Source organism: Ornithodoros turicata, chromosome 7, assembly GCF_037126465.1.
Source record: "Ornithodoros turicata isolate Travis chromosome 7, ASM3712646v1, whole genome shotgun sequence".
Lineage (NCBI taxonomy): Eukaryota > Metazoa > Arthropoda > Arachnida > Ixodida > Argasidae > Ornithodoros > Ornithodoros turicata.
Window position 1 is genome coordinate 33,786,820 of NC_088207.1, and position 22,329 is coordinate 33,809,148.

At 45.0% G+C, this 22,329-nt stretch overlaps 1 protein-coding gene and 2 long non-coding RNA genes across 3 annotated transcripts in view; 2 read left to right on the forward strand and 1 right to left on the reverse strand.

The window, feature by feature from the left end:
- LOC135400902 (eye-specific diacylglycerol kinase-like) overlaps positions 1 to 22,329 on the forward strand; it is a 434,456-nt gene that overhangs the window by 7,078 nt on the left and 405,049 nt on the right. The window lies entirely within an intron of this gene.
- On the reverse strand, positions 10,143 to 11,551 carry LOC135399816 (uncharacterized). Its single transcript, XR_010424416.1, has 3 exons — positions 11,521 to 11,551; positions 11,097 to 11,212; positions 10,143 to 10,511 (listed from the first exon to the last, which is right to left on the reverse strand). It is a non-coding gene; the product is annotated as an uncharacterized LOC135399816 (long non-coding RNA).
- Positions 11,767 to 13,092, forward strand: LOC135399817 (uncharacterized). Its single transcript, XR_010424417.1, has 3 exons — positions 11,767 to 12,039; positions 12,513 to 12,604; positions 13,027 to 13,092. It is a non-coding gene; the product is annotated as an uncharacterized LOC135399817 (long non-coding RNA).

Consider the following 22,329-nt stretch of genomic DNA (forward strand, 5'->3'; position numbering starts at 1 on the left):
GAGTGTAGCATTGCAAGGTTATAAAACACCTTGGATACGAGATGCGCTTTACCCTGTACAAACATAGCACCCACTTGCTTGGCTTTTGCGAAACAGGACTACCTGCCTCCGTACTACGGCAGATTTAAGAAGCGACTTTGATTAATGGTGAAACCACTCGCACGAATCGTTCAATCCTTGGTGCGCCGCACTGCGAAGTCTACGAAGGTGTGTCGGTTCATATATCCGTCACGTCTTATCAGATCTCCCTTGTACAGACACGCATAGCTACACAAGGCAATATGTGCATAAACTAGCGCAATAGGCATCTGGAGCAACACAGCGTTTAGTACAGGCCGGGTTGTTCTCGCAAAGATTAGAGTGCATTTTGCTAGACGAGTATTTTTGTGTAAATATTCCATAATGGTACAGAGCCAGCAAAATAGACTTGGCAGTACGGTCCTTTGTAGTATCCTTGTCACACAGGAGCGACACGACATTCAACACTCCGTGACACGACACAAGAAGTCGAAAGAAATTGTGTCGTGTCGAGTCGTTGCCTGAGGATGTCGGCGGCATACGGTCACACTGACGCGACACCGCGGCGACACGACAACAGAATCAGTGTCGTAAGACTTGTTTCGTCAGTGTGACTGCAAAACCTATTCAACGGTCGGATGACACGTATCGTACGACCATGTCGTTTGACCATGTCGTGTGATGTTGAAACTCTGTTCAAACATCTGTGATCACCGCTCGCTTAACAGCCACATTCTCCACCATTCTCTTGCATTTTGGGGGGAAACACGTCCAGTTACGTTTTTCCTCGCTGCCTTAGATATCCGTAGCGATCTTCCAGTTCAAGCTCGCGCACCAAATTCTCATAACAACCGAGACGCTTGAGGCGCTACAGCCATGATCGCGACCAAATTCGCTTCCCATCAGGCTCGTCGTCACTGCTGTGAACAGCAAGATAGACTAAAAGCGCTGCAAAAGCAGCGTACGCGTCTTGTGCCATTTGCATTCGCCAAACAGTGTCGGGTGTCTGTCGGCTGCCCGGGCCCAGCAGTGTAACTCGCAACACGACAGGACCCCTGCCGAGAGGTGTTGTGAACAGCGTGCGAGTCAACCTGTCGCGGAAAGATGTCGTGTTCGGAGCTGACGTGTCTCGCCGGAGTGACTTGATATTCGACACGACAGGACATTGAACGTCCGGCTGTCGCATCCTGTCGTGTCCTGTCGTGTCGCACCAGTGTGACAGGCCCATAAGAGTTGAACAGAAAGACGTTAACGGATGCCCAGCATACAACCCTTCCGTCCGCAGATACACACAAGGCGTCGGGTGAGATAGTTAAAATAATGAGTTGCAGTGCTAAGTAGTCTAGCCATACCCCGTTTCCTGCACGTCACTATGCAGCTTCCGTATCAGTTTGCACAAGTAGAGCTTCCACAAGTAGAGTTTAGCATTATTTTCTGTATTTGACATTGTTGTCGAAGGATTGATCATCAAGCCTGTTTCACGCTACTGCGTTCCAGTGCGCGCGTGCGGCTGCGTGCGTGTGAGTTTGCAATGTGTTGACATGCGTTGGGATTTTCCCATATATGCGGTCAGATTTATACAAAATACTGCGCAAAAGTATTTAAAATAAGATACTAAATACTTCACGGAAAAAGTATTTAAAATAGAGTATAGAGAATTTCCGAAAAAAAAAAAAAGGGTTAAGTTGCAGTGAGCTGAAAATCTGGACACAGCGGGAAGTGTGCTTGATGAGGGAGGAAAGTATTTTGAGTACTGAGTAGCAAATACCGAAAAATGTAAGTACGTTAAAAATAGCGGAATTTTTTTTTAATACTGTATTTTGAGTACGTACTCAAGATACGTACAAGAAACAACTGATGTTCTGAGGCTGGAACAACATAGAAGGGACAAATACATACAAAGCCCCCTTTGTCCCTTCTATGTTGTTCCAGCCTCAGAACATCAGTTGTTTCATGTTCATCAGTTGCCGCTTGCGTCGATCCCGTCGTATGAATGTGCGTGTGAGTGAGCAAAAATGTAAGAGTGAAAGGAGGATGAGTGAGAGAGAGTGGCTGGTTTGTCCCTTCAGATGACGCACCCTGGAAGTCGCTGAGAAGGCGTGTTAGCTTAGCTCAATTGGTAGAGCCCTGGACCGGCAATCCAGAAGGTGTGGGTTCGAGTCCTACAGCTGGCTAACCTTTTCAGTGACTTTCATCTTTCATACGTACAAGTCTGGCGGGAACAGTAAGCAACTGCTAGCCCCGATCAATGAGCGTCTTTATACTCCCCGCGGGAGTTGTCGTAAAGCCACGGGCGCTTCTCAACCTCTATACGTATTTACTCCTGATTCCGCAGCGTTGTATCAAATGAACCACGGATCTCTATTTCAGCACTGTCCACGACAGCCATGTTGAAAACAGAGAAGGGCAACAAACATTCTTCTTCTTCTACCCGGAGCGCGGCCTGTGATTGTATCTTCTCGAGTTCTGTTGCGCGGGGTTATTTCCCTTAGAAGTCGGCCCAGGACGCACATTCCCCCAGGGCGTCAGTCGCGACGTTGACCACCTCTGTGAGGCCGACAACGGCGAGCCCTTTCACCCCCACCCCCTCCACCACCACCGTTATTTCAGATGAACAGTGCCTCCCTTGCTCGTCCTCTGCACACGAACGGCAAAAAGGAATACTCATTTAGAAAGCGACACAACGACTTAATTCAAATAACCGAAATTCCAACATTTTTCTTTTTACAACTGAATTACACAAAGCTTTTGTCGCGTGCTTCCCCAAAATCACGCTTCCGTTTGTACGCACAGCTCTGTATACCTTATGAGGAGGCTCTTCTTCAGATAACAGATACTATGACAGCCCAAGAGCATAATGATCAAGGATGTTACGAATATATTGTCGTTAGGACTCGCCAAGGAAACAGAGAAAGATGATGAATTACCGCTGTTTCGCATGATACGGCACATGATGATTGAGGAGGGCCAGCGGGACGGCGAGATACGGAGAAATTGTCTTCGAGACACCAGGCGCTCTTTTCCGGTGCCGCGTGTCTGCCGGATCCTCGGTCGTAAAGAACTTCTGGTCGTAAAGTTTGAGACCTGCTATTCGTAACAACGGTTTCGAATGCTAAGCTTCTGAGTGTTTTGCTGGCGGACAACAATGGGCTGAATGCTGGGGTAATAACTCAATGGCGCGAGAGCGCGTCCTTGACACAGGAAGGATGCCTTGGAGAAAGATGCGTCGCCATTTTAGATTGCGCATTATGGGTCGGCCGTTGTTTGTTGGACTATTGTGGGGAAATCGTAGATAAGGTGAAGTAGGATGGATGAAGTAGGATGGAACGCGGTCTATAAAGTGTAAGTACCGTGCAGTCAGAAGATATGCGACTTCAGCTTGTGTTTTGTGCATGTGTGCGGGTGTGTGTACGTTTTGCTTTCCGCTTTGCTTTTGTTTTCTTTATCGTTCGCTGCTGAGACTTCTTTTGTCCTAGAATTGCGTTTCCCATGTGGAATCATTTGTACTCAGTTTGCTCTAAAACTAGAAACAGATTAAAATCACGCCAGAAAATAATGTTTATTGTTCCAACAGTTCATTCTTTATTTAAAGCCACACAAGATGCCACTTCCCCTGTGGATCAGGTGGTAGCGAGTAGTGATCTCAAGGTAGCGTTAGAGTAGCGTTGGGGTTGCGGTAGGGTTCGATACCGACCAAGAATGTCAACAGCGTGTTGAGAGGGCACAAAAACAGTCTTCTGCGAGGGAATAGTTAGGAACGTTGTTTCGTTTGCGGTGTACGTTCTGCAGAGATTTTGACGCACGATTAAAGAACCCTCAAGTTTGCAAAATTAATCCATAAACCAAACACTATCTTTGGGGGTGGGCGATATGTTTAATACTGATATTAAAAAAAGAAGAGAAAGGTTAGACATGATATAGGCTTGCTGTTCCCAGAAGTAAACACAAACAAACAAAGGGAAGGTAAAGCAGCAGAGGCACAGAAAATTATGAAGAAATACAGGAAAAGACAGCTCCTTCACTAATCGGTGTGCAGACAGTCATATAGGAGGTATCAGAGAGTTCTCAAGAGTTTAGATTCCCGATGAAATCGTATCAGTGCAGACGTGAGTTCAGCGTGCTGAATAGGGCCAACTAACACCGCGAGGGAAAGATTTCGGTAGCCTATAGGTGAGCGAGACGGCGCTGGAGATTGGACCGGTGATCTTCGTAACCGCTGGCAGGGAAGGAGTATGTGTTGCACGTCAGCTTCTACATGATACGTGGGGCAAAGAAGAGATGGAAGTTGGCTCATCATCAACAGGAGGAGTGGAGTTCGTGCCACAGTCAGCCGCAGCCGATGAAGCAACGACTCTTCGATGCGCGGGATGCGGCCAGGCACACCATGTGTCATTAGCGGGTCAATGGATTTAAGGAAGGCATTGGTGCGTATAGATTCTTGCTGAAAGAGCTGCGAGCAGTTGGCAATAAAGCGGCGGATTTTCAGTCTGGCACATAGAAGTCGTAAGGGGAAGGACAGTGTCGTGGGCATGCCGAGCGAGAGCGTCAGCACGATCATTGTCAGAGAGTCCGACATGACTCGGAATCCACTGGAATACCACGCCGTATCCCAGGGATACAAGTTCGTAGTGCAGGGCGATGATCGTGGTGCAGGCGTCACTGATGACTGCAGAAGAGTAAGACGCCAGCGCCTCCAGAGCCACTTTACTGTCGGTCAGGATCGTCCAGGCCCTGGGCGCCAACGAGGAAACTTGTCTCGAAGCGGTGTACCTCGAAATAAAGTGCTCGAAACCCCTGCTGCAAAATAAACTAGTGGAAATAAACGTTATTTGACTATAAAATGCACAGCAGCTAGTCGCGCGCCGAAAGGTGCCAACAGTGAACTTAGACTAACCTGGACAGAAAAATACAAACACCAAACTTGGACTAACCTAATAATAAACGAACCAAAGTGGTGTTCCGTCGTGTCTGCCCCTCTAAGCCTAACGACCGCTAAGTGGCTTTCGTTCGCTAAAACCACATGAACAGACATCGTAAACCTGTGAATTTGGGTGGTTAAATAGTGATACCATGTTTTAAATCACGGCATATACCATCTTACGAAGCAATCGAGCATTCTCCTTGAGTTCCCTTGTTTCGAGAACGGGAATTTCCAGATCGGGGATTTCGCAGACGGGAATATCGAGGTCCACCCGTCTCAAAGCGGCCAGTATGGCGTATGCCTCAGCCTCGGCAGGTGACAAAACAGGGAGTTTGAATCCGTGCTTCATTCCATCGTATGGGATGCAAAAGGCAGCAGACGACCCAACCAGAGAGACTGAAGCATCAGTGTATACTTGGGTTCGATGCCGGATTCGATGCCGGGTTCGATGCCGGTGGTGCACTGTGGATGTGATGCAAGGTCAGTTGGCAGGCCACAACTGTTGGCACGGCATTCGTTTTCGTAGGACCCGGAATGGACGTTTGTACAGTGGAGCATTGAAGTGTCCACATGGGTGGCGCATAGGAGGACCGAGCCGAAGCTGAGGGGATGTTGCTGAGGGGACTTCTACAGCGGGACATTTGATCGAACGCCGTTTGATCGAAACGGCAGCGGTTGTTTGATCGATTTTGTTATTGATTCATCTGGAGCGTTGAAGATAAGGAAAACAAAGCCACTAGACAAACCGGCAAGTTCAGTCGGTCCAGGACTCACTACCCTCGGGAGCAGCAGTATCTTCGGGTGACAGTACCTATTTGACATACTGGATGAATGTCAAATAAATAAACATTTTTGATAAAAAAATAAATGGCATTTTTGGATGGCGTCGAACGTGGAAAATTTTAACAACGTATTCATTAATGTTTAGGAGAAAGAACAGTTTTAGTTTATTTACTCTGCGCCTATGTGCAAGTGAATCTAAATTTCGCTCTTGCATCATGCAACATGTAACCGAAGAAGTCCTTCAAAACCTAGACAAGATAAACCGGGCAGCAGACCTTTGTACTTTCTCTGTTTTTTTTCGGATAGCGTGCATGTGTAGTGATCCCAGACTGCAGATGCATACTCTAAACAAGGTCAAACTAAGGTTTTATATGCTGCTAATTTAATATATTTCGTTGTACCAATGCGAAATCCTTCTTAGCATCCACAGACGTCGAGTGCCTTTCGCTAACATATTAGTATCATCGTTCAGGATAAATATGTCGCCAACAATGAGAAGGGTGCCCAGGAGAAGCACAGACTATCTTATGCTCCCAACCTGACGCCGCTTTCTTCAGCATGTGTCGTAGTGGCTCGCCGGATTCTTCCCGACTCTTCTACTCAGCTGTGTTGTTCGTAAATGACAGAGGTCTGCAAATAACCAGTGGTTTCCCTTCTTCGTCAAAGAAAAAAATTAAAAAGCAGAGGACACCGATTGCCTGCTCCGTATGCTCGAATCAAAAGTTACAGAAAAAGAGGTCCGGACGACACACCATGCAGGTTTGGACTCTCTTCGAACACGCGTCTTTCGAACAAACGGCGTTCGATCAAATGCCTTCTACCAAAAAGCGTTCGACCAAATGGGCGGACACCAATAAAAAAATCTCAGAAAAACTTCCTTTAGCACAAACGAAAGAGAACAACTGTTAGGTGTGCTAATGCTATGTGTATTATTTCTGTTCAGGAGCGTCAAATCCGAAGTATTTTCGACGTGGACGTAACGAACCGACGAATGCAATCAGCAATCAGGTAATGATTATTCGTGAAGTTACGTGGCGAGAAAACTATGAACCAGATGAAATTTTACGATTTCACATAATGTATATGTAATAGGGTATGAATATGAAAGCGATATGCGCGTTTGCGTAAAAGTGTAAAAGTAGAAGCAAACTTCTCGAACAAGCCGCTATTGGCGGCTCTTTAATGGATACCGTACAATCCTCAACAGGGTTCGAATTTTCGTTTAAGGATGCACTGTAAAGACTGGAACCATGCACATCAATCAGTTGCAGAAAGAAAGAGACACTACGAGTGTCACCACGATGGGACATGTTAGGGTGCCTCGATACTAGCTCCCTCTGCACGGGGTGAAGACAAACGGTGTCGTCTGCTACGAATTGCCGCCATCTTGACTCCCATGCACAGCTCGCGATGCGCTCACAGAAGTGTAGCTATACGCTTAGCGACACACTACATTTTGAAGCTGAGTAAATACGTAGCAGAGGAGGTTTGAAAGAGTGGGTGAAATCGGTACACAGCATTCATGCATATGGTAAGCGTGGGCGTCAATATGGCGGCTTTACGGCATTCGCTAGAAAGGGTGACTCCATACAGAGGGAGCTAGTATTCACGCACGCTAGAACATGTTGTTTTCTTTTTTCGTTTTACTTGCCCCATATGCGTGTCGATTACGCAATGCTGCTTCGCTCTCCTCATCCCTGCATTCTCGATGGAATTTATCATCCAAGTTGGGCGCTGGATTCCGGATATATAGAAACCAGTGGACCAACATATTTCGATTTATATGGTAAGTTCACCGCTACGTTTAGCATTGAAGTTCATTTCCGATACAAGCACTTCCTTTGCCTTTCTGATCCTGATCCACGTGCATGAAACATTATGGCACGATGCCACGGTGCTATGTTTGAAGACTGTAGCAGCACACAACCGGCTGAAGGAAAGTACAAAAACACTACTGCGAACTGTGTGCGCAGATGTGCTTGACGTGCCAAGCACATATTGAGCGTATCTGTACGCAATAAACGTAGGACCTTCATAAACATTCGATGCCATATATATTCCAACATAAGCTCTCAAAATACGAAGGTGTCTTTGCATGTCAGATTCAATCCCAGAGATCAATATGCAAGCCGTATCCCTCCTTCCCCGTTCCGCCTCTCTGCATAACCTTCTTTACATACCCTCCTCGTCTCTTTTCAGTGCTTCCCCCGCACTTGACATCCTCTTTCTGAACTTACTCCATCCATCGTTGCTGTGTGAGAAAACGATTTGAGGAGGCGCGAAGCGCTCTCTATTCGCACCATTTTTCCTTTGTCCTGCAAATCACAAAAGAGAGATTCTTCCGGAGAATACTGGAATCCGTCATCAATCGTCATCGTTTTCTTTTGTTTCGTTTACTTCTTCGCTCATAATAATCCTTCACGAGCCAACTTGTTGAACGAGTTGGGAAGACCCAGTTGAGGCGTGGTAGAGACGGTGGGACAATTGGCATGCATAGCGGGGACTCAGGAGCTTCTAATAGCCCGAGAAACAATATTTGATTCCCTAAAGTCTCTATATCTTATTCGCGCTGAGCCCGTTCTATGTGCGTACGAAAGAAATTGTGGGTTTGGACGGTAGCGAGCGTAGTTAGAACTTCTGGACAACTAAGAGAAGAAAAAATCGGAAACTAAACTATAAGATGTAACAACAACAACAACAACGTTATTCTAAGATGATGAATCGGGTGTTTCATCGCCAGGGGCGATGCCAGGCGTGCCAGGTGTAACTCTCACAACAAAGCAGATTTACTCAATCAATTAAACGTAACAGTCGCAGAGAATACTTATACGGGGTGTCTTTTTTTAGGTGCCACATATTTTAATTAAAAATCTATGAGAGCAGGGAAGGTGTCTTTTTTCCAGTTGACTTATACGGCCAGGCGGACATCCTCTTGAAGAAAGTATGGAGCTACAAGATGTCTAATTAAACGAATGTAAAATTCATTAATGAACTCTTTAATTAGGGGATTTCGGGCAAAAGCGAGGTAGCAGAATCAGAGACTGTTCTCTGTTGAAAGCGATGTCTTCTATTGAGAGCCATTCCACGTCTAACAAATCCTGAAACACGCACGTGCGTTAAAATATATCCACCCCCGCATTTTGATATGCAAATGAGCCGAAACTGAAACCGCGGCGACTGGGAACGCAGGGAGCGCAGCGCTCAATCCACGTCACAGGGCCATGTGATTTGGAGCTGTGGAGATGATTGGAGTAGGTGCCGATCTGCTGGCCAGATAAACCGCTTTCCGGCCCAGATAAGCCTCCGTCGGCGTAGATGATGCGCTCTTGAGGTGAGCTTTTTTCGGTTTCGGCTCATTTGCATAGCAAACAAAAACTGCTCGTATCTTGAAGCACCGAAACATTTCGAAATCCCTGACAACTGGAATAGCTTTCGATTACGACGGTCTTTAATCCTCCTATCGCAGTTTTTTTTTTACTAAACCTCGTTAATTAATAAGTTAATTATCGAATTTAGTTAATAAGTCGTTGAAGACTCGCGACCGTCTTGGAAAGATGTCCGCCATGCCATGTATCTTGGACGCCCAAACAGCATATCTGAGGCTCTCATAGATTTTTAATAAAAAAATCTGTGGCACCTAAAAAAAGACACCCTGTATAGTACAATGCTAATCAGGCAGACGGACTTGACAGATTGCGTCAGATCGTGTAACAAGATTGCAACTATGTCTTATAGGCGTGACGGCAGTGGAGACCAGTGTCCGAAACTATGCGTCACCAGGGAAGTCAGAAGACAACAAAAACAATGCCGCACACTGCTTGGTGGCTGTTCCCCAGACATGTGCAAGATACTCAAAAACGTATTTAAGATAAGATAATAAATACTGACGTTAGAATGTAATTAAGATAGAGTATAAATACATGAAAATTAAAGTGATTAACATAGAGTACGAAATACTTCATAAAGTATTTGAAATACAATTAAGATACTATTTATCCTTCAACGCAAAAAGCCACCAGTCACTGGTCAATGCGGCAAGTCGCCGCTATATGACATGAATCACCTAAACCCCGCGTACTACGCAAGCCGTCCCTGTGTTGTAGGAGTCATCTAAACACAAGTCCCAAAAAGATGACAAAGAGATACCACATAACTCCACTAAGTATAGGTGACCCAGAACAAAGCAAACTTCTAGCAGGTCCCTGCTCGGCGAGGTCAGAATTCGGCGTTACCGCGTCAGGGCACACATAATAGAACCCCCAATCGCCAAGGTAACATCTCATTACGGCCGAAGTCTCATTACGGCCCGAGTCTCATTACGGCCGAAAGTCTCATTACGGCCGAAAATCCTTTAGTCCCCAAGTGTCTCGTTACGGCCAAAGTCTCAATACGGCCGAAGATGTCTCATAACGGCCAAAAAGAAAAAAGAAGCATCCACCACATTAGCTGTGTATATACTGTGTTTTATGCTTTCCAAAATGTGTCCGAGGCGGTGTGCCCCCACGGCTTGTGTCACACACAATGGTTCATGCACACAATATTGCGACAGTGTTTCATGCATCCCTCGTGAAAAATGTTTTTGTTGTCATATGTGTCACACGATATTTGTATGTGTTACGCCATTTTCTCTCAGTATTCAAGCAACATCCTACTCGTTGGTTCTGTGAGCGAACTGTGTGTGTGTTCTGAAAAGTACTCCACAAGGGAGCCCACTGGGAGCTCCAGGAGCCATATGACCTATGACCATGATCTTCTCCCCCACTAGCTGCCTTCTACAATTTACGTCCACCTGAAATTTAAAAAAAGTACATAAGGCACAGAACAAAATGACATATGCTTTTGTTTGATGATGACCATGAGACATATGCTGTCAAGCAGACTTTTTTTTCCATATATTCAAAACATATTCAAGAATTATGGACAACAATGACAATTACGTCATAATGATGAGCTGCATAGCCAGGAAAGTATTTCAGGAGGTGTTTTATGAGGCTTGACATGGGGTGGAGGAGTCGCCCTCGTCAGTGCTTTACCCAGACCCCCCTACACCCCCTAAGTTTTTTTGCCTGTGCACCCCCTACAGGGGGTGCCCTTGTGATTTCAGCTTCAGATACGTCTGTAATGATATGTTAAGCTGTAATGACGTAACTATAATGATGACCTCCCCCCACAATTTTTTCTAACACCCCTCTTGTGCTTGGGTTTCTGGATAAACCACTGCCCCTCGTTCATTTTCGTGGGGCACTACATTAGGGCTTATGCCACTGCACTGATGTCACAATGTTATAAGTGTGTGTCACTCTGGGCATTCGGAATTCCTCTAAGCTACAATATGTAAATTCAGAATACCCGAAGGGTAAGCATCAAATGTTACCTGCAGGCTTCATGCTGAAACGCGTGTACGCAAAACACTTCCGCCGTGGTGGGCGACGTCGTTAGTGTAATCATACACGCAAGACAATTGCGGGCACATGGAGTAGTGGCAGCAACCTCAAAACGATACATTTTCTTGTTATATATGAGTAATCAAAAATATACATTCCCACATGTTTCGTTTTGTCGTTTGCAGGAAGCGTTAGTAAGGGAACAGCACTTGATTGGTCACATGCAAGCCACAATGCGAAAGGTGCCGATATTTCGATTACGCGATCCAAAATTAAAAGTCTACAACCATGCACACTTCCCCATGCAACTACTTCCCCAGCATCGTGAGACACGACACCCATGAAATGACACCATGTATTCACGTATAATGTAATGTGAAATGATATGCAGGAATGAAAAAGATGCCAAGATACCTGTAGTCCAGTGTCCCATAAGCTTGATTCGATTTTCTGGCAGCTACCGTGAAGAGCAAATGCACGCCAGTTTCATTGCTGTTAATTTCGCAAACGCCAAGCAATCCCACGTGACCTCCTTTGGATCAGTGAAAAGTGAAAATTACTCGCGACATGAACATATGTGTTCATCTCACCGCAAATCACGTTTTGCATGCTATAGAAGGGAGGGGGATAAATACTGTTCCTTTCGTGTTTTGATATCTTGTTGTTTTGCTACTCTCACTTTGGAGTTCGGATGGTGTCTAGCAACGTTGGGTACCTCGTTTCTTGTGTGAGCGAGTGGTTGCTGTTTACGACGTGTTCATATATCGATTTGTAGTGCTGTAATGTGCAAATTAGCGGACTTTATAGCGGCTCTCTATTTTCCGTCGTTGTCTTTCGAGCAGCGCCTGTTGTTCCGGTAACAATCGAGTTGAATGAATCGCCACAGCCCCAACGTATATCGCGCAGTGTTGACCAAGTCCAGCAGGAATTCTGGTGAGTAATGCTTTCGTAGGTTGTCTGGATTAGTAGTGTGCTGTCCACACATAGTTGGATTCTCATACGAGTAATTTAAATGAATCAAACAGCCGAAGTGCCTGTAATAGATGTAACTCGGTATCTGTTTGTAGGTTTGCGTTGTTTCTAGTTGGTTGCGCGTTTAGGAACAACACATTTATTCGAAGACGATAAGATACCGACAATGCATCACCGTACAGCAGCATTTACTCGTATCATTGTGAGCCATATTTAATTTGTTAAAATTTGTCGTCGTATTTCTTCAAAAATAAAAGCGCAAGTCGGCGTACTTGAATTGATCTCCTTGAACTGCTTACGTCGAACGTCTGCAAATGTTTACTTATGTGCCTTCGCGCACCATACTAGGCACAAAAGCATATCTGATTAGAATAAATACTTCAAGAGGAAGTCATTCAAATACATTGTTATTTATAGCTGGTTTTCCATTCCAGGCATGGTATGTGGCTGCACGGAGGATTCCGAAAAAGAAAAACAACAACATGGCTAATAGGATGTTGCTGCCCAGGGAGTCCTGGCCGAAGAGGTGAGCTGTTAAGATCATCATAAGGTTCTGTTGTGAAGTGAGAAATTTTGTAGTAGTGCACAAATGTTAATTAGTGCACTACCTTTATAAAAAAGAAACCAGAAATGGGAAGTTATGCATACATCATTTCATGAATTGTAATGTATCACTATTTGATATTCACATGTTTCCATTAAAGGAATGAACTACTGAACCTATATTCATATCATGGTCATGCTCTGTGTTTACCTGGAAGTCACATTTTTAAGGCTTGTCATTCTTTTGTCTAGATGAAGATTTATGTTAACCTTGTATGAAATAACAGACACGTATCAACACATGTGCAGCTTGTGCACATTAAAACCAGCCATGTAGAGACAAATGCTTGTGTTTTTTTTTTTTAATATTCTAGCCTATTCATGGTTGCTCTTCGCTTCTTGCAGGTTTACTCATTCCAGAAGCAAGAATTGTACAATTGTAAGGCGAATGGAAATAAACTGACATCGACTGACATAGGTGTTCCGTCTTGGCCAGTGACTGTAGGATGGCTCCAAAAGCGTCACAACAAAGCCAATATTCATCTAGCTCTCTACAAGTAGCTAACTCCACATAGTAGCCTGCTTCAATGCAACTTCAACACTACCTTGTGGGAGTACACATTACACAATATGTTGCGTTGTGCTGTGGTATGATAACATACCGTTTGTCTCGCAATATGTGTATATAAATATGATAAGGGCCCTAAGGGCACAGTGCATGCCTTATACCCTGCTGAATATATATCCATACCTGGCTGTGACATTGCATATCAATGCAGGTTACAATACACATTTTCACATTTGGCCGTTATGAGACATCTTCGGCCGTAATGAGACTGCCTTCGGCCGTATTGAGACTTTGGCCGTAATGAGACACTTGGGGATTAAAGGATTATCGGCCGTATTGAGACTTTCGGCCGTATTGAGACATCGGCCGTAATGAGATACAATCGTCGCCAAGGATTAGTACACACGGGCCAATGTCTCTAAATGGAGACTTCCAAGAAGGGCCAATGTCCGGATCAGGTCCGAGGGACTCAGGAAATTTCCACTGAACAAGCAAGATAGGGGGGTGGCAATCATAAGGCTGAAACTCACAAGGCCGAATTATCAAAAGACCGAAAGTCAAAAGGCCGAAAAATCAAAACATCGAACAATCATAAGGCCGAAAAACAGAAGGCCGAAAAATCAAAACACCGAAAAATCACAAGGCCGAAAAGTCACAAAACCGAATTATCGAAACGCCGACAAATGAGGAACCCAGGATACGAGAACTGGTATTCCAACTGCAAAGAAAATTAGCTCAAATCCAAAAGAATTAGCTCTACAGATTAAATAGAATAAACTTGTTGGGAATTAATACAGCAAATAAATCGTTTCACCGAACATCACATTAATAAAGTACTTCCGATAACTTAGGGGAAAACAAAAAGGAAAAGTAGAGATATGAACCACTGTGTCATCGTGTTTTTATTGTAGACGGTGGCAATCAGGTTCGGGTTACCAAATGTAGAGAAACACCATCTCCTCTACAATTCATTCAGTGGGTGATATAAGTCATTCACTGGCATTCACCTACCACACACTTTCTTTTTGTAGTAAACATGTTATAGATTATTGCTAGATTAGGTTGGCAATACGACATTATAGTTTATTGTTTTTTGTTTTTTTTTAATGAAAAGAGCAATTCCCTTTCAGTGGTCATTCACAGGGATGCTTACACTAGGTCTTCTGTTTCTTTGGCCGTTTTATTTCGATGTTCGGTTCGGTGTTCTGATCTTCGGCCTTTTGACTTTCGGCCTTCTCATTGCTCGTCCTTATTATTTTTCGGTCTTTTGGCTTTCGGCCTTCTGACACCTCGGCGTTCTGATTTTTCGGCCATTTGGCTTTCGGCCTTATGATAGTTCGGCGTTCTGATTTTTCGGCCTTTTGACTTTCGGCTTTATGATAGTTCGGCGTTATGCCTACGTCTACTAGCCTTCTTGAACTCCTCTGCCCTCAGAGCTTTTGCCATGAATGCGGAGATATGATCTTCCTAGCACTGCATCTCCGGTGGCCGACCGGATGGACTACTATCCCCATCAGTTACGACGCACCCGCGTGTGTGATATGTCATTTGCGTGTGTCATGTGTGTATGCGAGTGTGTATGCCTCATCTTTTTCATCGTCATCCCACTCATATGTTAACCTACATGCACTGAGGTGTGGTACCGCAATTGTTGCTGTGAATCACCTCATCCCATCGTCATTGATGTAGTTGTTGTTGTTGGCTTTCTTCTTTGGTCTTTTTCTAATTTAATTATGATATACAAAACTGACCAAAGTATATGCAACGCAACGCAATTAAGCAAGGTATGCACTATTTCAGAAAGCCTGTATGGTGAGAGATAGAATAACAGCGAGCGTGCACAGAGATGGCAACGTAGCATGTATACACAGCCTCACATACCTCCTCGTAAAACCTTAATGTCCAGAAGAGATGGAACGATCTCAAAGAAACGGAAACTTGAACCGGTGTTGAAAATAGCAGGGAAACGAAAACGGAACCGAAATTCTGCTACAGAAACGGAAACCGCTACCGAACATCGTCTCGGAACGGAAACGGAAACAAAAAAGTCGAGTTTTTTTAAGTACCGGGAACAGAATCACAAACGATATTATTTTCGATAACCAACCCTGGTCTTTACTCAATATTCTCCTGGCCCAGAAGTCCCCTTCAAATCTGGTGATGATTGGGGGAATCATGTTCAAGATAACCGGTTTCGGGAGTTAACCGGAAAATATCCTAAAAACACGCGCAGGTGAAATTTAAAACAATTCAAATTGTTCCGAAAAACTCCGTTTTTTTTGGGGGGGGGGGGGAGGAGGAGGAGGGGTTCAGTAACGGAGGGTTAAACACGAAGAGCAATGTCCTGATGACTGGTTCATAGGGTTCGTTTCCTTTTGTGTCGAGATTGGCTTCACATCTCGGGTTAGTAGCGCCCCGACAAGGAATGGTTTCGTTGTCGAGCCAAATTCACTGTGCAGCAGTCTTTCACTTAAAAGTGGTGTCCGCGAGGAATCCGGAATTCTAAAGTTAATGTGATATCCACTTGGGGATATGATGTCCAGCCTTCCAAGAGGAAAACGCCAAAAAAGTTTCGCAAAATTCGTCCGTATTTTTTTATAAAACATAAACCATTTAATATATATTGGAAATTATCCTGTACCTGACGTTTTCCTTTCCATTTTTCTGCAAATCATGCTTCCCCTCCTCTTCAAAGTAGACGAGCGAGCACAGACGACATACGAATTGTCTTCTCGAAAGTGCAGCTATTCGTTGTAACGCTGACAGTAAGATGGGACGAGAGCGAAAGACCCCTTTCAACAATCGCGCGACAATCCGAGGCTTTCCACAGGCGCCATGAAGGGAGTGTGCGATCTGCAGCTATGGCGGCAACGAAAGCTGTGAGCTGTTCGACGGGTGCGTTTTGCGCATGCATTAGCTGCAACAACAGTTATGGAAAGAAAGCGGAATGGCGTTCCAGTGAATGTGATATTCACAAAGTACGTGTCCAGCATGCAAACTTTGCAACATTTTCATTGCACAAGTTCCCGAAAGATGAGCAGCTGAGATGCATGTGGGTGTCGGCGCTGAAACGGAAGGATTACACATCTGGCAAGTCTGCAGTGGCGAGTTTCTCACTATCGTGATAGAGATTAGGTTCTGCGTTGGAAGAAAGATACAGCGACGTTAATCCCTAGGGTACTGATAAAGTACCGCGGCTGGCTTTTGGCAATCAGCAAAATACATTGCTTTTCTGTACCGGTGTTCGGAAGTGGAGAATGCGCGTAATATGTGTTGTTGTGTTCTCTTGGTACGACAAACAAATTCGCTCAGAGTAGTATGCTTATGTTATGGTGCTTATGTGAACAGGAGGAGGCGATAACTAGTGTGCACGAGAGCACGCAACACAGTCTTTCCAGAGCAGAGAAACCGTTCGCTTTTCAGTCATTTCGAGTAAGAATTGCGACAAACATACAGGCAGTTGCCTCTCATTAAAGATTCAATGCAAATAGCTATTCAAGCATGCACTCTCGACTGCAGTGCCGAAATATGAATCAAGTACAGTGAACCCTCGTTAATATGACCCCCGATAATCTGACATACGCGCTTTACGACCATACTCCTGGGGAACAATGCAGTGAAACCTCTGCAAATCCCCCCGTTAATATGACAATTCTGCATTATGACCAAAATTTTCGGGGACGACCATGGTCATAATAACGAGGGTTCACTGTATATAACGGATGGACCGAAATCAGGCTGAAAACAACGTTTTTCTTTTTTTGCAAAGCGTACCAGTAGAACCCTGATATCACCAACAGCAACACCACAAAGGTGAAATATTGTCCTCAAAATTAGCAACATCCATATTTCTATAGAACCGTGCTGTCCCGCGCGTAGCGACAGCTGGTGAAAAAATATGATAAAGCCACCGAAACGTGCATAAACATGTCTAATATATTACGAAAAAGTGCAGTATATACTTACTTATATTCTCAGACATTCCTACTGCTTGTGAAGCGACGTATTTCCTTCGCGCAAAATACTTGTGAGCAGCGTTTCCCACAGCACACTCGTTACCCGCACCGCTCGCACACTCCTTCGATGGCGGAACGGTGACGTCAGACAAAATGGCGGTCCGCTCGGAATGTTTCGTATAGGCCAAGGAATATCCAGATTTCGAGCTATTCGCGTCCCAGGTGATCGTGATAGAGATGTCGACGCACGCAACTTCTACACAACAGCGAGCGTTTTTGCAAGACAGCCTTCCCATTATTTTTATTAAGCATGTCGTTTCACTGTCGTCACCTTTTCCCCGAATTGCGTATATCAACTCGCGTGTAAAAAAATAAACGACGAAAAACCCCGAATTCTGCTAAAATATTAAACTCCGAAAGCTCCGAACCCTATAGCTGTAGTTAAACAAGAGCGCATAAGCTCAAATCCAGTGTTGATCACACTGACAGTTTACAAGTGTGAGACGAGAGTTGCTGTATAGAAGGCCCTCACAACCGAAAAGCGTCGAGTTTAAGTTTGCTTTTCTATGTCTTCAGAGATCGAAGCCCTTCTTTTCGGTCGCAGTTATAGAAAAGCAGCTAGTTATCATAAAATTGCGGCGTTCTCTATAGCATTAGATCGCTTGATCGCTCAGCCTTCGCCCAGTGATTTATTTATTTATTTTCCAGGAGTAATGCGGGTTTCACGTCAGGACAGCCTGATCTGTTCGTTTAGGGTTGTGATTTATTTACCCCGTCATTGAACAGTTTCAGTCTTCAGAAGAAAGAAAAACGTAGTATTTTCTTTTCCCACGCGTATTTACGATTGTTTCAGGGCAGAAATCTCCCCAGAAATAGTGTCGCGGGCAACGACAACAAGCGACCCAAGTGGATTCCAACGCCGAGGCCTTGTCACTAACAGCTGCATTGAAGGGGATTGAAGCTATAAAGTGTTTTTTTGCTTAAAGTGTTAACTTGCGTTCCACGCAACTTGAAAAGTGCATGTAGATATTTTGCTTGCTGCTGTGAGTTTTGCAAAAGTCGCAGAAGGCTTACTTCGTTCGTGACTCGGTATAAAAAAAAAAAGAAAAACTTACTGCTTGTCAACAAAACGATCGTCGCATGCACTGTGTGATGTACGACGCTCTGTTATGAATCTTAGACCATAAAAAGTAAAGGAAAAACGTCTCTCAGTTTCAGTGTTCCATGCCACAGGCTACGACTGCCCAGTAGGCCTATTACACTGATCACTGAAAACCAGGGCTGTACGAATATTCGAATTTTTCGTATGCCGACGCGAATAAATATGTGTTCCATTCGACTCCCGAATCGAATATGGAATTCTTTATCGGGATTTCGAACCAAATATATTCAAATAGCTACTTCTGCAGCTGCATGCGTGAAAGCGCCACAAGAGGGGGTATACAACGAAGTGAGCGCTGCTTCATCCGAAGATATGTGATTCCATTCATCCATCCAGATAAGTCCATTATGTTGATGTTATCGAAGAACAAAAAAGGAGAGATTGAACTTTTCAAGGACGAACCCCCACCCCTCGGAAAAAGAAGACAAAACAAAGAAGAAAAGAACGCCACTTTCCCCCGCCCAGGGTGGAGGCGATAAAGCAATCACCAAGTGTGCTGCATATCGGTATGATATATGCTGTACATGAATTGAGTTTCATTTTATTAATGCGTTACCATTAGAAAGCTCATGTCAAAGGTTGCAATAGTTCTATGAAAATCCGCGTGGCGTGCAGAAAGCGCGTATTGGCGAAGCTCACGCGCTTGGCTTCAAAGCAGGGACCCGCGCTACCCGTGGTGGTGGTTGTGAAAGGGCTCGCCGTTGTCGGCCTCACAGAGGTGGGCAACGTCACGACTGACGCCCTGGGGGACTGTGCGTCCTGGGCCGACTTCTAAGGGAACTGTGCCGACATATGTCTGAAAGCTTCTGAGAAAGACCCAGGAACAACCGCAGACAGCACAACCGGCACCGGGATTCGAACCCGGGTACCTCCCAGTCTCGACGTGACATGACCAGCACGCTAACCACTGAGCCACGCGAGCTGGTCGGCTGGCGAGCTACCCGTGCAGTGAATAGGCCCATCAGCACACCAGTCATTCTAGCCCACCATACAAAAACGGCGGTGTCGATGTGCGGACATCACGAGAAACCGGAAGGAAAAACGAGGAAAAAGAGTAAAGAGAGGAAGAGGAGAGAGAGGGAGTTTTAGCAAGTCGTTTGCGCCCGAATCAAACGACCGATTCAGCAGATTCGAAAAGCGAAAGGGAAGCGAACTACAGAGACTTTTAGCAAATCGGACGAATCGTTTATCTCCAAATGTATTCCAGACAGATTTGAGTAGCAACTGGATTGTGGTGGATCATTCGCATGTTTTCTTGTAGCATATATGACGTACGGCAGTGTACTTCCATACTTTTTTTTCCCCTTTGCGGAAGGCTGTAGTTGAGGTGAACTACGTCGGTCACCGTGTTGTCAATGTATTGTCAAGCAGAGGCCGGCACAGTTGGGAGATTCGACTTCGTGTTGATCAATCAGGATGATGTAGGAGGCAGTTTTGCTTTGAAAAGGGTTAATCACCCGTGTGCGGGCCTCTCTCGACAGTTAATCAAACAGGGAACGACACAGGGATGAGCACTTTACATAGCTTTAATGCGCCTTGCATATACACACAAACTTTCTCACACGGATTACAGGTTCAGACGCTAGAACTGGTCACTGATGCGTGTGAAACGCTCTAATGCATACGTCGTTACATCTAACAACTAACCGCAGAGGATATACGTGGTCGGCACCAGTAAACGTCCCACAGTCCCACTGCAGCTTCGCTACTGTAAACAGCCGCCATCTTGCTTCACGGTGTCAATTGGTCGTGCTCGCCGAATACAACGAAACGACTCAGCGCGAGTGGGTCGTTCGTACGAAACCGCGAGCACGACTCGCGCACCGATTCGTAATACGCATGCGCGACACTCGAATCGGTCGTTCGTTCATGCGAAATCGACTCGCTAAAACTCCCTACTATCACAGGAGCAGCTTGAACGAAAAGAACGAAGACAGCGGGAAACGACGCGAGTTATCAAGGGCTTCTGCTACTTCTGCTGCATCACTGGAGCCAAACGTCCTGGAAACCGAAAGGCCGGAGTTGCCATCTACGCTAAGGATGGCACCAGCGTTACACCTCGAGAGATTCGCAGCAACGTTAACGGATACGATGAGTCCTGTGCCGTACGCCTTCCCACGGGTCTCAACGTCGTTACTGTGTACTTCCAGCCAGGGATTACACGCAGGCAAGCGGCAAGCGCTGTAAACCCCACGATGGACTGCGTTATGCTTACTCAGGAATGGGTCGTCATGGTAGGAGACTTCAACCAAGACGATGTGAAAGACTTCCAGTTAGCCTGAGATATGCGTTCTCTGTGCTTTGTGCGTTCTGCCGTCCCCTAAGGTTCCATCTCCACTGACCGATGAACGTGCGTGGACGACGTCTACCAAACGACGCGTCTGGGCCGTTACTCAAGGTGGCTCAACCTTTCAAAAAACTTTAGGAACTGAACTTTAGATCCATTCGTGGATTCCTTAGAAACGCGTCATCATAACCCTTTCGAAACGCCTTACGGTAACTCCTTAAGTTAAGGAGTTACCGCTAAACGAAATGCTAGTTAGTTAAACGCTAACACGAATCCTGAACTGCAAATAGAGGTAGAAAAAGGAGGAACAAAAGAAAAGAAACAAAAATAAAAGAGGTAACTGGTAAAATATAAAGAGGTAAGAGGTAATAGCACAATGTACTGAAAGTCGAGTGCAATAGGGGTGGACGGGTAGGTGGAAGGCATTGAACACACTCTTGCAGCTAAAGAACATTGATAAGACACATACCGTCCATCCCTATTGCACTCGACTTTCGGTACATTGTGCTGCTTGGGGGAAGCAAAAGAAGGAACCAAAGAAAAAGAAGCAAAAGAGAAAAGGGGAAGCAAAACAAGCAATCGAAGAAAACAAGCAAAACAGAAAGGAGGAAGCACAAGAATGAACCAAAGGCTTATGCTAATGCTTTTTCCAAAGGATCCACCAATGGATCTTCCTAATGTTTTCCTTCTTTGAAATTCAATTCAATTCAGTTGAATTCAGCTCGGCTATACAAGTTTTCGGATTCGCTTCACGTATGCGAGTATTTGCTCCGGACCTGCGGCTGTTATATTTCTATTGGCGTCGGTTTTAAAATGAGTATCTGCACAGGCCCTTAAACGAAAACACATGCTCCTACATCTAACAGCTTACTGCCTACGTGATTTTTTTTCACAAAATATCAGAATTTTACTTGTGTACACAAAGTTTCGCAGTTGACAAGATCGTGCAAATTCGAGAAGACACGGGAAGCGGGGGCGGTAGAACGGAGCTGAATTGGATGAATCTTCCCACGCCATATCACGTTCTTTATCGGAATTGCGTGATACACATGGATGATTTCCGACGGGGTTGGTGCCTCTCACTCGTAGCCTCGGGGCTAGGGTGTTATTCGTGATATATTTACGGAAATGAAGTGAACGTATCCCTTTTGCATCGTTGGACGTTACATGTCGTTCTACATATACAGGGTGTCTAAAGTGATTAAAAAATTCTAACTGGCGACGAGGACTGTGGGACTTTCGGCAATTACCTTTCGGAAAATTTTGCCACCATTGAGGAAGTCTGTGGACCTTTTTTAATTAAGGGAAATTTATATTTGAATTGAACTTTGAAAATTGCCAAGCGAACCTTACTTTTTTTTACAGAAATGCGAAGTCCTCCACGGATAACCGCAGACCCAACAAAAACTATGCACAATATGGCAACAGAAATAGGAAAAAAAATTAGGAAAAATTCCTCTTTAGCTCCGCCTGCTTGATTGTCGCAAAGAAGCGCACGTGAAAGTTGCGTCTAGACGAGGAAGTCACCCTGCCTTCATTTGCCTTCTTTGTGATAAGACGGCTGTCCCACCATCAAGGTCAAAGCGGGGAAAAGAAAGGTAAAACAAGAGGCGGGAACACTTCCTTCTCTTCCCTCACCTTCCGTGCGCTCTTCTTTGCGACAATCAAGCAGCAAGTGTTGTGCATCGCAACCTGCGTGTCAAATTTTTTATCATTCTCCTGCACTTCCATGTAG